At 41.9% G+C, this 16,933-nt stretch overlaps 1 pseudogene; it reads left to right on the top strand.

Moving 5' to 3' along the window:
* Window positions 1-2,921: 2,921 nt before the first annotated feature.
* LOC149517821 (25S ribosomal RNA) lies at window positions 2,922-4,419 on the top strand (annotated as a pseudogene).
* The last annotated feature ends 12,514 nt before the right edge of the window (window positions 4,420-16,933 follow it).

Here is a 16,933-nt window from a genome sequence, read left to right on the forward strand (position 1 = left end):
CTGCATCAGCACTATCAGGACCAAGGTTTGAGCATCAATGTGTAGAGGCTAAACCATTGATGAAGCACCAATCTATAAGAATAAGTCTGTATGTGAATTACTTGTTGTTGAGCCTAAGGACCATTTAGGAGAAGCTTCTAAAAAGCCCCAGAAAGATGGTGTAGGCACTATAGGTACAAAGGCTCTAAATAAGCCTAGACACAGGTTAGATGCATGGGTGTAAAACCTTCTAGAATAGCCAAATATGAAAATAGGTATCATTACTTTAGCACCAAGTAGGGAAGCTTTTGGAAGGCTTGAGGCATAGACACTTTGCAAGAGAGCTTGGAACCTTCTAAACCTAGTGCACCATAGAGTGTCTAAAACCAACTCCTTTCTAGAAAATTCCTAATCGATCTTACATGTGTCTAAGGGCCTTGGAACCCTCTAAAATGTATATAAAAGTCACAAACTTGGCTCTTTAGTGACCACATAGGCAATGGGGGTTCAAGTATAGATAGGGGTACCCCTACCCCGTAGGACCAACTCATGAGCTAGTGAACCTACGAACCAATAAAGCTCTTCAAGCACATTTATACATATGCCACATTATTCAAGCAATAGAAAGGATCTTATATTCTTTCACCAGTGCCTTTTTAGTGTGTTATAGTGTTTAATTATCTTTAGGGTCTGACTAGTCCTTGGTGAAAGACACACTCACTCAGCCTGGTTAAAGGTTGACTTAGGCATATATGAATGGTAGTTTCCCGCCTAAGGCCACATGATTGCAAGGCTTAAAACTGAAGCTTGTGATACATGCAAATGCCTCAACCACCATCAAGACTTGTTTGCCTTTTGTCTTGGCACATATTTCAACCACCATCAGCATATGCTAGCCCTTGTGTGGGTAGTTCCCTTAAACACCATTAACAAATGCTAAGCCACACACCATGCACACCTTGATCGGGTAGTAGGTAGGTTCAGGCACATCTTCATATTTTTACCCCAAGCTAATGTCATTTTCATAGCTTGTAAATTCATATAAACGTCCCCTAAGCCTTTATGGGAAGTTTCATTGCAAGATGACTCATTTTTTATTTTTCATAATCTTTAAAATTTTTTATGATTCAAGATTTTTTGAAATTTGTTTAAAAGGAGTTTTTGCTCCAAATTTGGTATACGTGATCCTTGTATTTTTGTTGGCACCCATAAAAAAATTCAACTAAAAAATTAAAGTGTAGAAGATTTTGTGGCCATTTGAAAAAAAGTGTACCTATTTTAGACACTTGAATGGCTACTGGCTGTAAACCTCTAAAAGCTCTTATGCTTTAAGGGGGAGTGAGTTGTTGAGGTTCCTTGGGGTATAAGGGGCCAATATAAAGGCCAAGGGCCAGTAGCTATTGCACATCTTATGCACACACCCCTTGACCCCCTACACTAAATCATCAAAACCCCTAATGCCATTAGTTAGGTTCTCCAGTGATGCTTTGGTGATGGTGCCCTAAGCTAAAAAATGTAGCACTAGAACATGCTCCAGCCTAGCATATGCATCATGGCCCATAATCAAACTTCAACCAAGGCCTCGACCATCAATGGCATATGTTAGTGCATGGTGTGGGCACATGCTAGTGCATTGTGTAGGCACATGCCTCTACCATCATTGGCACGTGCTGGCGTATGGTTCAGGCACATGTTTCGACCATCATTGGCATAAGCTAGTATTTGGTATAGGCACTTACCTCAACCACTATCGGCATAAGCTAGCCTTTGGTATGGGCATATGCCTCAATAACCATTGACACATGCTAGCCCTTGGTGTAGGCATCTACCTCATTCAACATCAATAAAAGATGGCCTTTGGTGCAAGCAGTTACCTCAAACACTATTGGGATATGCTAGCCCTTTCTATGAGCACTTGTCTTAAATACCATTAGCACATGCTTGGCCTTAGTGTGGGCATATGCCTCGACCACTATTGACACCTATGAACTCTTAGTGTAGGATATGACTATTTGAAAATAGTGTCCCTATTTTAGACACGTTAATGTTTGCTACTACTATATATGTAAAATCTTTCATGCTCTTCAGGGGATGGTTGTTCAAGTCCCCTTCTCCCCTCCATAAGGGTAGTAGGTGTACGTGATAGGCCTATCATTATGTATTTCCATGGAAACATCCCTATAGAAAAATCTACGTTGTGTATGCCTTTTGGTTATGCTGTTTGGTGACTTGTTGCTTCAGTGACCTATAGGCACCCATGGCCTTGATAGGTTAGCATGCACACAAAAATGTGTCTTAGCTATACTGAGCTCAAGCCTTTGCCTATGGCTGATGCTACCCCAAAACCTGGAGGAAGTCCCTAAATAGGGTAGTAGCTCCCTAGGGTGGTGCAAACAAAAGCTATGGTCATAGGCTAGGTCTTGCCAAGTGTCTCAGGTATTTGGCTGCCTCATAGTCCTTTCCAACCACTAAAGGGGAGTGAGTTAGGTGAACTGACCATTAGTGCAAATCTTGGTGGTAGTAGTAATTATTCAAATGAAATCTTTAAAGGTTGAAGGAGGGAAGGGTTCCATGTAAATAACACTTGCACATGGGTTAGTCGATCCTAAGAGATAGGGGAAGCCTGTTCGATAGTGTGTCTAGCATAAGCTTCAAAAAGTAATCAAGTGAAAATTCCTAAACCAAGATGCGATGACTGACAGTAAGATTAGGGAGTCTGAGACATTGGGAGGCTCTAGAAAGAGTTATCTTTTCTATTTAACAACCTCCCTAACCTAAAAATGGCTTAATTAGAGGTAGGGTCTAGTGGCTAGAAGAGCACTGTATGTCACATGGTGTCCAGTATGCCCCCGATGGCCTTTGAAAATCTAGAGGATCAAGTGTTGTCCATGCTCATCATATTCATAACCATATATGGTCTCCAAGGTGAATAGCCTCTAGTTGATGGAACAATATAAGTAAGGGATGTTAGCAAAATGGATCCATAACCTTGACAAAAGGATTGGCTTTGAGGGTTAGGCACAGGGGTCCTAGTCTCAAACTTGTCGATTGTCTATGCATTGCTTAAGCCACTCCCACAGTGAGAGTGAATCAGCACATGCTAGTCTAAGGATAAACTAGGAATGGCTCCATTGGGGGCTTTCCTCAGGTAATGAACAGTTAACTTAACATTGGAATGGACAAGGGGAATCTAAATATTTAATAAAACAAATCATAGTGATGGTCTTTGTAGATACTCATGCAATGTGATTTTTGTCCAGTGCACTAAATGTTAAAGTGAAAAGATTCAACAAAGCATAGGTAAATAATAGGAGTAACTATGATTCTATGAAGGTAGCCAAATGCCTTATCATCTTACTAACATGCATGACTGGATTAATAAGATTCCCACTGTCCCTATCTACTATCTAGTGAAGCCATAGCCAAGGGAATGGGCTCAACAAAATCAATAAGGAAAGAAGACCGAGATTAGCTTAACTGTAGTTTGACTTTGTGAAATGACTTTAGAGATGTAGGATGAAAGGAACCATCGGGCAAAATTGAAATACCATTACTTTTAATGTTATTTTACTTATTCTATGAATTAGAGGCAGGGCAAGATCCCTTTTTTTGGCCCAAAGCTAGCCTCAATTGTCAATCTGGGTAGAAACATTGTCTAGTGGAGAGTTTGGCTATGGTAGCACATCGGTTAAAAGATAACACAGGTGTCTAAAAATGATCTCAATGAGAACAAAAATCTCATGTCAAACAAAAGGGTAAAAGCTCGTTTGATTTTAAGTTCTAGTATGAATACAAAACCATGAAAGCATGGCCTATCAATCCTTTAGACCTTTAAAATTTGAAGCTAGAGATGTCAGAAAAGTTACCATAAGATAACTGGCTTGTGGCAACCAAGCATTCATAGTGACATTGCTTTTTGATCCTTCGATGTTGGCTCTTTCTATCATTCTGAAGCAGAATTCACCAAGTGTTGGATTGTTCACCCACCAATAGGGATTGTGAGTTAGTTTTACATCATCATGAGATAGGTTAGTCTTACACTACTGATGGTAGCATCATAATAGTAATTCAACCTAGTACGAGAAGAATCATTGATTTGCACAATTGGTCATCATGCTTGGTTGAAAAGCTAGCAGCATGAAGCTACCATGTGCTAGATTATGACTGAACACCTTTAAGTCATAATTCAAGCTAGAAGTGATGCACACATCCATCACCTTGTTGTCAACCCATAGTAAAGGCCTATGGCCCCCAAAGGCATGTGTCATAGGTGTAGCTCTTATGGTGGACAAGCTACATAGGTATCTTTGGAGCTCAATTCCCATCGAGTGGTGGGTAGATCCTTTATAGATGACTTAAATATGTGACGGGGTATTGTAAGTGGGAGAGTGGCCTTGCTACCATAATCTACTGAGATTTAGCCTTTTGTCACTTCAATTCATCCCTCCTTTCATAGCTACCAAAGTCTCTTCACTTCATTTTTTTACCCCATACCCCTCTAAGGTTAGGGATAAATAGTTTTCTCTATTACAATTGATTCAATCGATTGATGACATCCCTCCCTCAATCAGTCAAATAAACAACAACCAAATACCTTTAGTATTTGTTACGAGGATAGGCCCACCTTTGGTATGGGCACTTGCAATAAACTCCATTAGCACACATTGGCCCCTAGTATAGGTTGTTGCATCAAACATCACCAATAGCATATAGGCCTTCGTTGGTGCAGCAATTGCATCCAACATCATCTACAAATGCTGGCCTATTGTTACCTCAGACACTATTAGTAAATGTTGGCCCCTTGGTATAGGATGTTGCCTTAGATGCCATTACTTGATGTTGGCATTGGGTGAGGACACTTGCCTAGACCACCATCAGTACAAGTAGGCCATTGGTGTAGGTTGTTGCCTTAAACACCTATTTGGTAGATGCTAGTGTCACAGTTCATGCACAAGTCCTAATCAAGTAGGTTGAGAGATGTAGGTTGTTAGAGTTGGTGCAGGCGAAGCATTAGGAAAGATTGAGACCAAGGTCCTAAATGCACATACGAGGCTTAAGTATGGAGAGTAGGGCCTAGGCTAAGGTGTGAGAGCATGGCGAAGTTAGCAACCTAGTGCCGAGAATGAAAACTACTCATTGGAAAGCTTTAAAACACCCTAAAAGAATGGCATAGGTACATAGACATAGAAGGCTCAAGATTACCCTAGAGATAGGCTAGGAGTGTGAATGTAAAAGAGTCTAGAGAAGCTTGGAGACTAGCTAGGTGCCCAGGCATTAAAGGTTCCAAAAGGGCCTAGTATAAGAATAGTAATAGGCATTATAGCTCTCAAAAGCTCTAGAAGGCCCTAGTTGCATGTAGAACAGTGACTAGATGAGGAAAGTTTTGGAACCTGCTAGGTGTGGGCACTTAACGAGAGTGCTTAAACTCTTTTAGACCTGACATTTAGTGGAGAGCTTAGAACATGTTGGACTCTACAAAGGCCTTAGCTGACCTAAGAAGTGTCTAGGGCATGGAAGGGGCTAGAAGGCTTATGAGGGCCACTCACTTAGATCAGTAAGGGCCATATATGTTTGGGAGGCTCAAGTATTAATAAGGGCCCTCCCTTTCATTAGTGAAATGTTAAAAGCTACACAATAAGAATAGCCAAGTCATAGACTTTGGCATTGAGTAGTTGTATATAGCATTAAGTAAATAGAAGTTATAATTGCTTTAACTTTCTTTCTTAGCTTTGTCCCAAACTCTTAAGGAGCCAATAGAGTCCATGGCAAAAGGGCTCAGCACAAAGTTAGGGAAAAGGCTGACTTAGGCATATGGATGGTAGTTCCTGCATAAGGCCACATGGTAGTTAAGCTTAAGCTACTAACCCATAACAATTGGTATCAAAGTAGGTTCGACCATAGGGACATCAAAACCTTCATTATAACCAATGTTGATGTCAGTTTAGGTTGTGTGAGCAACTTGCATGCCAGTGTACCAATTGTGCTATTGACTTATAGTGGGGTTGCATAGTGTTATCATTACTAGTTGTTGATGTGAAGAATACCACACATGGATGCCTGAGTGCTCCTAATGATATGAAAAGATCTTTAATTCAAGCTTCATGTTTATGGTTGAATGCATAGGTAAAGTGTATGAGGGCCACCCACCCATATGCAAGGGAAGAAAGGCTAGTTAAAAGGATAGATTGTCATCCATGAAACTCAGTTTATGGGCACTAAGGATTGTATACAAATGATAGATTCCATATAGGAGAAGTTTAAAAAAGGGTAAAAGCCATAGGTTAGAGATGAATGAAGTGGTAGGGTATAGGATTTGAAGTAGAAGTATTGCCATTGCTGAGTCAGTGGTTGAGGCTGAATACCCTAAGTCTGCATAGCTCAAAGGTAAAGGCTAAGCCTAGTGGTAGGGGCTTGTGTGAAGGAGACAAGAGTAGCAATACCTCAAAGGAAGAGTAAGCAAATGAAGAACCACAGCATAGGAAGGTAAGGACTAAAGGTTCAAAGGTATGGGTGACCATGTCCTTTAACTACTTTTTATGCTCAAGACCACATAAAACCAAGGAACACTCATAGTGGAAGAAGCTCAGAGCCATTATGATGACTTTGAGAGAGTCCAATGGTAAGAGTCATGATGGTAGCTGAGCTAAGAAAATGGGATCTTTCAAGCTCCTGATGAGGGTAAGGTAAACGTGGCTACCAAGAGCCACCTGCCCTAGAGATAGATGGTTTATCAAAGAAAGAGTAATGGCCTAGATGTGAGCATTGCATGTCCTACACCAGTGAGCACTGCATACCCTGAAGGGCTTATTGAGTGTAAGGAAAGGGTAATGGCATATCACAAACTAAGGCACTACTTGCTTTAACAAGCACTAGTTTCATAGGAACTGCTTGGGATCATGACTAAAACATGGGATGAGTACAAAGGTGTATCGAGAACCGTTATGTGCCAAAGACCATCAAAACAAGAGTGGGACATCAATCTAGCAAGCACGTATGGTGAATAAATGACATCCCTTAAAAATGAAGGCATTGCTAGAACAAATAAGGGAAAATGTTATAGATCCATGCATAAGTCCTAAGCCAAATAGGTTAAGAGACATAGCTTATTTGGTTTAGTGCTAGTGAAGGACTTGGAAGGATCGAGACCAAAGTTTTAAAGGCATATACAAGGACCAAGTTGGTGGAATAGGGCCAAGGAAAAAGTATGAAAGCATGGTAAGGTGAGTAGCCTAGTGCTGAGAATAGGGATTGCTTGTTGGAAGGATCTGGAACACCTCAAAAGAGTGACATGAGCAAATAGGCATAAAAGGCTCTTGATTAACCTAGAGATAGGCTAGGCATATGGGTGTAGAAGAGTTTGGAGAAGACTGGAGGCTAGCTAGGTGCGAGGGCACTAATGGTTCCATAAGAGCCTAGCATAGGAATAGTAATAGGTATTATAGCACCTAAGCGAAAAAGGCTCTAGAAGGCCTTAGCTAGATATAGAGCAATGACCATATGAGGAAGGTTTTGGAACTCACTAGGCATAGGCACTCACCAGAAGTGCCTAGACTCTTCTAAACTTAAGGTTGCACGGGGAGCTTGGAACAAGCTAGATTCTATAAAGGCCTTAGCTAACCTAGGAAGTGTCTAGGGATTAAGAAAGGGTCTAAAAGGCCTATGAGGGCCACACACTTAGATCAATAAGGGCTATATATAGTAAAGAGGCTCAAGTGTAAATAAGAGCCCTCCCTTACATTAGTGATAAGTTAAAAGCTACACAAGTAAGAAGAACCAAGTCATAGACTTAGGCATTATGTAATTGTATATAACATAATGTAAATAGAAGTTACAATTGCTTTAACTCTCCTACCTAGATTTCTACCAAGTTTCTAGAAAGCCAATGGAGTGTACGTAAAAGTGTATAGTTTAGAGTCAGAGAAAAGGTTGACTTAGGCATACAGATGGTAGTTTCTTACTTAAGGTTACACAGTAGCTATGCTTAAGCTCTTGGCCCATAACTGTGGTACTTAGTTAAGAATGTGTACTGTGACCCTCCCACCCAAGGCACTTATCTACCTTTCGATCATCATTAACACAAAATGATGCTCGATGCATATATCATAGGCTCTAGCCTTAAGCCAAACTTTATGCTAACTTGGATAGGGCATTGACTCTATCTGGCTAAGTTAGCTTACAAAACTTAAGTGCTCAACATAATTCTAGCTTGTCAAAGATTGTGCTGTAGTATTGGGCCTTTTAAAAGCCTTCAAATCTGATCCTCTAAAACTATGTTTAGCAGTGCTTGTACCTAGGCCCAGCTAAATTTTACCAAACTTGAACACTGTGCCTAAGCCTCTAGAGTCTTGCTCACTGCCTGTACCACTATTTTATGCTAGTTTCCTATGACTTGAGCCTTCAATAGGCCTCAAGGCTTGGTCCCTCTGGCTATCAGACCTTATCCACTAGAACTAGAACTACTCCTCAACTAGGAGGGAACCTTTAGGTTTAGACTAGTGTCATGGTCAAGCCCTAGTGTGCCTCGATCTTGCCAAGACTAACTTTGAGCCAAGCAGTGAATAAGGCCTTATGGTTATGATAATGGTCCTAGAGCTGTGCATGGATAGTGTAAGGCTAGGAACATGTTACTGATAGTGTGTATGGGTGATGTGAGCCTTAAGCTGCAAGATGCATGAATAAGTGTGATCCAGCAGTCGAGCACCTTTGAGCTAGGTAGCCAATCAAGTGTTGTTGGTCGAAGTCATGTGCAGGCACCCTCGAGTGGGTTAGTGGAGCAATGAGTGAAATATGAGAATTATGGTGGCTAAAAGGCAAGTCATCGAGCCTTAAATTGGTTGAAGAAAGGTCTGAGATGGTTAGAAAGAATAGCATCCCCATTTTAGATAGTCTTATAGTTTTTAGTAAGATGGTTGGGAAATCTTTTACACTTTTTATAGGGGATGACTGGTGTCAACTTCCCACCACCCCTTTGGCTAGTGGGTAGGCAAGGGCCTGACTACTATAAAGTGAGCTATTTGTAGGCACATGTGGTGTCTAGGTGGGCAGGCATCGTTGGGTCATGAGTGTGGCACAGTGGCCTCTTTGGTCATGCTAAATGTGGGGACAGTTAGGACCAGCAGGCCTTGTATTGCTCCTTTGTGTTGAACCATTGGGTTTGGATGCTAACATTCAATATGCATTTCAGTTTCCCCTCATCGAGCTAGTTTGATGAGTAACCAAGGGTCATGAGATGGTGTTTGTGTAGGAGGGGCAAATCATCCTTGAAGGATGAGTGGCTAGTAGGCGGGCACTTTGCTAGACCTTTATGGCCAATTAGTAGTGGTGTGCTACAGCTGGGGTAGCACACCCAAGTTTCTCAAGGTGGGATGGGCATCATGTTAAGTGTCTATCATGCATGTAGCTAGCCTAGAATGAGGCTAAGAGTTGAGGCCCTGAGATGTGAGTTTCGTGGGACAAGATGAGCCAAGTGTGGCTCTAATCTGGCTACTAACCAACATCTATGTTATGCCTTTAGGTTCAAGGCATGAGAGCTTGTGTACAATGTGAGCAAGCATGGTGTTGGGTTCTCACCATGCCAAAATGAGATAATATCATGAGAACCAGGGTTATACATCCTTAAGAGCTAGGTAGGTTAGTGTTCGGGACCTTGATACTTACGAGTAGAGATGGGTGCTCGGGGCCACCTTAAGAATTGTAGGTTGATTATGCTAATGGGAGTTAGGTTCCTCCCTATTGAGTTTGATAATGTTACATGTAACCCTACAAGATTCGACCCTAGAAGGGCTCATGAGTATGTAATTTGAAGGATTGAAAATGATCTATCTATGGAGAAATGGACTCGAGAAAGGCTGTCCTTGACTAGAAGTAGTCTTGGTGCCATACGGATGCATGGTTTTGATCTAAGGAATGCATGGCCCATGACATTTTGGTATTAAAGCCTAGTATGACTTAGTGGTGGGATTAAAATGGCCCAAGTGTGGGCATGATAATGAGAACTTGAGGTGGTGCTAAGCTCAAATAGAGCTATTGAGGTGAGATTGCAATATCATGGAAATATGGGCTTAAGAATAAGCCATCGAGGTGATAAATGGGAAAAAATGGCCTAAGTGAAAGGCCATCGAAGAGGCTATTGGATGTTAAGTGAAAGGGCATGGGAGTCTAGCTTTACCTAACAAGAGGTGTTGGCTTGTTTGGATGGAAAAACTATGTTGAGACTGAAATATGAAAAAGGGGACTATATCTTGAAATGGTGTTTGAGTAAAGCCATGTGGGTCGAATGAGTTTTATTTTGAGGGATACGAGTCATGCATATTGAGATCAGTTACTAACATGTACACTTTTTGTGTCGTGCAGGTGCCCTAATAGGGGTACAAGCTGAGCATTTGGATCCAAGCATAGAGCCATTCTACAGAGGTAAAAAAGTTTGAGTTAGGTGATGATGAAAGCCTTGATTTTGTAATGGTTAGCAAACCATGAGTTTTTGTGGTTAGAAGATCACAAGAGTGTGTAGATCAGTGGACCATGCTTTATGTTGGCTGAGAGAGAAGGCTTTATGAGATGTGGTGGTCAGCGGACTAGAACAGTGGTCAATAGACTAAAACAATGTGCAGTTCAATGAAATGAGTATGCAAGAATTGGCCAATTGACAAGGCCTTGAGTAATGTGGGTTAAAGGACTGATTGAGTTGAATAAGTTGATGGTATTGGTGTTCAAGCAGGATTTGGTCAGCGAACTAGATGAGTTTGAGCAGGCAGAATCGAGCCAATTGATTGAGCCAAATACAGAACCTTTTTAAGTAAATGTTGCCTAATGGGATTTAACAACTAGTAAATAGAGTCATCAAGTGCATTAATGAATCTTTTAGCTTTATGAGGGCTTTGAGTTCCCCTCTGAGATATGCCAGAGTCAAGGCAGATGAGTTGTGGAACCATCATGCAGACATGGTTACATGCAAAGTTGAGCTGAGTTCAACTAAAAGTGGGAGAGACTTGTGATTTATGGTCGGGCTGTGCCAAGACAGTAAAGCCTATAAGATATCTGAGCATTGAGTTTAAGTTTGAGATAGCAAGCAATAAGGTGCCACTATGAGGGTGGTTGGCTAGAGGGCCACACCTAAAGAGGTAACCTTAGAGGGGTCAAAAGGACCCAAGTTGTGAGATGATCAAAATGTTTGAATGCCACTAAGCTAGGGTCTATTATGGGTGGTGACGTATGAGGGTAGTTGACTTAAGCACCATGTTTAGAGGGAAGCATCAAAAAGTTGGTGTCATAGGTGTACAGTTGGTGTGATGGGTCATGTCCAGTAAGGCATACCAATGTGTGACGAAAAAAGTGGTCATTCATTTGACTAAGGGTCCTGATCAATGAGGGTTGCAACATGATGTGATCATGGGTGAAGCAGTGTAATAGCACTTGTTGAGCAATAGTTTGAGTTTAGTAGTCATATGTGGAGATAGCACAGAGGAGCATAAGAGCTAGGATAAGACCCATCTACATTGACAATCAAAGAGTACTGTGGGTAGTGCCTCATGTGAAAGGATCTTAACCTAATCATTAAGGGAACAAGTGAGAGACATATGAGAAAATGTCAACTGTATGCAACAAGAGAGTTGGGTGTGGTCATCGATAAGGACATCGATGAAGTAAGTGGGGGAAAGTGTCATGGTTAACCTTTAGTGTGCTTTGGTCCTACCATGGCTGACCTTGAGCTAAGCAATGGACAAGGCCTTATGGATAGGGCTGTGGTCCTAGACCTATGCATGGGCAGTGTAAGCCTAAGAACATGTTGCTGATAGTATGTGTAGCTAGTGTGAGCACCAACCCCAAGATGCAAGGTAAGTGTGAGCCAATGGATGGGATCCCTGAAGCCAGGTAGCCTATTGGGTGCTGTCAGTTGAAGTCATGCATAGGCAACCACAAATGTGTTCGTGGATCAACAAGTGAAATCTAAGAATTATGGTGGTGAAGAGACAGGTCACTGGGCCCTGAGTTAGTTAAAGAAAGGCTCTAAGATGGTTGGGGAGAAAAGTGTCCCCATTTCAAATAATCTTATAGTTCCTAGTAAAATGGTTGGGAAATCTCTTATGCTTTTTATAGGGGGATAACTGGTGTCAGCTTTACACCACCCCTTAGGTAAGGGGTATGCAAGGACCTTGCTAGTCGAAAGTGAGCTACTCCTGGGCACATGTGATGCCTAGGTGGGTAGGCACCATTGGGTCATGAGCATGGCATAGTGCCTCTAAGGTTACGATAAACCTAAGGATGGTTAGGGCCAACGGGCCTCGTATCATGCCTTTGTGTTGAACCATGAGTTTAGACACTAACGTTTTCTATGACCCTTGGTTTCCCTTCCTTGAGCCAATTCGATGAGCTACTAAGGATCATTAGATGGTGTTTGTATAGGAAGGGCACCATTGAGCTTAAAGGATGAGCGGGCTAGTAGGTAGGCACGTTGCTAGACCCTTGTGGTCAATTGGTAAAGGTGTGCTACGACTAGGGTAGCACACCCAAGTTTCACAAGATTGGGTAGGCATCATGTCAAGAGTCTATCATGCATGTGGGTAGCCTATAATAAGGCTAAGCATTAAAGCCTTGAGATATGAGCTTTGTGGAATGAGATAGTGTGGCTTCGGGCTGGCTACTAACTAGCATTTGTGTTGTGCTTTTAGGTTCAAGGCAAAAGAGCTTATGTATGATGTGAACAAGCAAGGTGTTAAGTTCTTACCATGTTAGAATGAGATAATATCATAAGAACTGGGGTTGTGCACCCTTATGAGCTAGGTGGGTCGATGCTCAGAACCTTAATGCCTGTGGGCAAAGATGGGTGCTTTAGGCCACCCTAAGAATCATAGGTTGTTTATGATGATGGGAGTTGGGTTCCTCCCTATTGAGTTTGAGAATGTTGCATGTGACTTTATGGGTTTGACCTAAGAAGGGCTCATGAGTATGTGGCTTAAAGGATAAAAAGGATCTGTCCAAGGAGAAATAGACTTGAGAAAGGCTAACCTCAACTAAAAGTAGTCTTAATGCTACACAAAAGTGTAGTTTCAATCTAAGCAAAGCATGGCCCATGACAACCAGCCTACAGACCATGACATATACACATGCTTGATGACCATTGACACCAAATGACCCTTGGTGCATGTGTCATCATTCATAAGCTGGTCTAGGCCCTAGGGTACTCTTCGAATCGAGTGATAGTTCTAGTTTGAGTGACAAAGTCGAACAACTAAGGGGACCAGGCCTTGAGGTGCATTAGAGATCTAGGTCTTAAGGAACTAGCCTAGAACAATAGGGTAGGTAGTGATCAAGACTCTAGAGGCTTAGAGAAGGTGTTTAAGTTTGGCAAGATTAAGCCAAGCCTAGGGGTGGACATTGGTGAGCAATACAAAGGCACCTAGTCAGACCCAAGTAGGAACATTGGTGATTGAGCTACAGGCACACGATCAAGCATAAGTATGGGCATGCCTGAACACAGACCTAGGAATATTAGATTTAGAAGCTTCTAGAAGGCTTGGTGCTTAGAATGATATTAGCAAGTCAAGGATTATGTAGCAGCACCAAATACCCTAGAATCAAGGATTGTATCTTAGCTCCTAAAATCAAGGGATTGTAATCTTTAGAGTTTAGGAATGTATCTTAGGCACTAAATATAAAAGGGGACTCAACTATAAATAGAGAGTCCCCCAGCCTCATTGTACACTCACTAGAACCATTGAGTAATAATGTCCTTAATCTTACCTCAAACACTTTTGTTGTTTTTTTGTTAGCCTTTCTTTTGGCACTTGCTATGCCCTTTCATTTTATAGCATATTAGGTGGCCAAGCCCTACAATCGAGAGTTTCTTTGCACCATTTCTTATGTTTGGCTGATTTGAGATGTGAAAGACTCCATTCCTATATCCTGGAGATGTGTCAGCTTGGAGTTTGAGTTTTGACCCATGACAAGTGGTATCAAAGCCTAGTTTGAGGGAACATTTTGAGTAGGCAGCAGAACTAGATACTAAGGGGTATTGAAGCCTAGATTAGACCAGAGGTAGTGACTAGAGCCTTGGTTCATGAGTGTGTAACAAATCCCTGCTTGTGACAAAAGGATCTAGAGTTGCTAGGACAACTAGAGTTAGACTTAGTGTACGTTGCGGGACTTGTGTATAAGTATCCTGGTATGGTTTGCAAGAATTATGGTGAGTTATGTAGACATCCTGCTATGTGTATAGACATTCAACTGTATGGTATGGTGGTTTATTGCTTGGTGTGCACATCTTAGATGGGCTACTGTGCTTGTGTGCTAGTGAAATGCTCTTGGTGTGCTAGGTGCAGGCATGCTAGAGTGTAGGATAAGTGCTCGACAACTTGTTGCAATGTGTTATGGGTCTGTTGGGCAAGCTATGTGTCATGGTCTATGGATAAATTTTAAGCCAAGTAGGTCAAGAGATGCAGCTTGTTTGAGTAGGTTCAAATAAAGGGCTAGCAAGGATTGAGACTAAGGTCGTAAATGCACATATGAAGCCCAAGTGTGCAAACCAAGGCCTAGGCTAAGGTGCGAGAGCAAGGCAAGGTGAGCAGCCTAGTCCTAAGAATAGGGGCTACTTGTTGGAAAGATCTAGAATGCCTTAGAAATATGGGATGGGCAGGCAAGCACAGAAAGCTTTAGATTATCCTGAAGATAGGCCAAGCATGTAGGTACGAAATAGTTTGGAGAAGCCTAGAGGTAGGCTCGGTGCATAGGCATCAAAGGTTCTAGAAGGGCCAAGCATAGGAACAATAGTGGGTACTATAGTAACCAGACGAAAAAGGCTCTGGAAGGCCTTAGTTATAAGTAAAGCAATGGCCAAAGGGGAAAGTTTTGGAACCTGCTAAGTGCAGGCACTCAATGAAAATGTCTAAACATTTCCAAACTCGAGGCTCAGTAAGGAGCCTAGAACCAGTTGGATTCTACAAAGGCCTTAGTTGACCTAAGAAGTGTTTAGGGACTATGGAATGGTCAACAAGGCCTATGATGGCCACACACTAGGATTAATAAGGGTCATATGTGCCGAGGAGGCTCAACTATAAATATAGGCCCTCCCCTATATTTGTAAGAAGTTAGAAGCTACACAAGTGTGAAAAACCAAGTGATAGACTTGGGCATTGAGCAATTGTATATAGCATTAAGTAAATAGAAGTTACAACTGCTTAAACTCTCTTTCCTAGCTTTCTCTCAAGCTCCTAGGGAGCCAATGGAGTGCATGGCAAAAGTGTTTGCCAAAAAGTCAAGGAAAAGGTTAACTTAGGAATACAGATGGTAGTTTCTTACCTAAGGTCGCATAGTAGGTGGCTTAAGCTCCCATCCCATGATAGTTGGTATCAAAGCAAGTTCCAACCAAAGGGCTTCAAAACCTTCATTATGATCGATGTTGATATTAGTTTAGGTTGCATAAGTAACTTGCATGCTAGTGTGTCAATTGTGCTATTGACTAGCAATTAGGGTTGGTGGTGTAGACATTATTGATCATAGGTGCTAAGAGTAGGGCATAAGGATGCTTTAGTATTACTAAGGAAATGTGGGAGATCCTTAGTTTGAGCTTTATATTTGTCTTTGAGTGCATGGCTAATATGCATGAAGGCCACCCACCCATATACAAAGGGAGAAAGGCTAGTTTAAAAGAGAGATCGTCATACATGAAAGCTAGTTTATGGGCACCAAAGATCTTAACCAAGTGCTAGACTCCACATGAGAGGAGTCTAAAGAAGAGTAAAAGCCATGTGTAAAAGTCGAGTGAAGTAGTAGGGTATGGGACTTGAAGCAAAAGTATTGTAATTGTTGAGTTAGTGGTTGAGGCTGAGTGTTCTAAGTCTCCATAGCCTAAGGCTAAAGGTTGAGCCCAAGGGTAAAGTCTTGATAGGGGAGATGAGAGTAGTAATTCAATAGGGGAAGAGGAAGCCAATAAAGAACTACAGCATCTAAAAGCAAGGACCAAGGGTTCAATCTAGGACAAAGGTATGGGTGACCATGTCCTTTAATTATTTCTTATGCTCAAGACCACATAAGGTGAGGGAACAGCCACAGCGAAAGAAGCCTAAAGCCATTGTGAAGACTTAGGGAGTGTCAAATGGCAAGAGTCACGAAGGTGGTTGAACTGAGAAAAAGGGATCTCTTAGGCTCCTAATGAGGGTAAGGTGAGTGTGGCTATGAAGAGTCATCGATCCTAAAGATGGATGATTTGTCACAGAATGGGTAATGGCTTAGATGTGAGCATTGCATACCCTACACCCATGTGTGCTACACACCTCAAAGAGCCCATTAAGCATAAGAAGAAGGTAAGGACCCCATGGTGTAGAGGGAAGGGTAATGGTACATCAAACATAAAGGTGGTGCATGCTTTGACAAACCAGGATCATAGAAGCCCATGTAGCATGAGTGTTGCATGCCTCAAAAGGCCTATTGAGCACAGGGAGAAGGTAATGGCATGTCACTAGCTAAGGCACTACTTGCTTTGATGAGCATGGTTTCATGGGAACCAGATTGGGATCATGATCAAAACAAGGGATGACTATAACGGTGTGCTAAGAACTATCATGTACTAAGAACTAATGTGTGCCAAAGAGCATCAGGATGAGAGTGGGACATCAATCCAGCATGCATGTACTATGAATGATTGACATTCCCTAGCAATAAGGGCATTGCTAAAATAAGTAGGGGAGAATGTCATTATTTGTGCACAAATCCTTAGCCAAATGGGTTGAAAAATGTAGCTTGTTTGAGTTAGTATGGGCAAAGGACCATGAAAGATTTAGACCAAGGTTTGAAAAGCACATACAAGGCTTAAGTGTACGGACTAGAGCCTAGGCTAAGGTACGAGAGCATCGTAAGGTGAGCATCCTATTATCGAGAATGGGGACTACTTGTTAGAAAGATCTAGAATGAGTCAACAAACTGGTGTAGCCAGTAGGCACAGAAGGCTCTATATTAGCTT

This window comes from Durio zibethinus, chromosome 8 (genome assembly GCF_047325235.1).
Source record: "Durio zibethinus cultivar Kanyao isolate XHJ-2024 chromosome 8, ASM4732523v1, whole genome shotgun sequence".
Taxonomy (NCBI): Eukaryota; Viridiplantae; Streptophyta; class Magnoliopsida; order Malvales; family Malvaceae; genus Durio; species Durio zibethinus.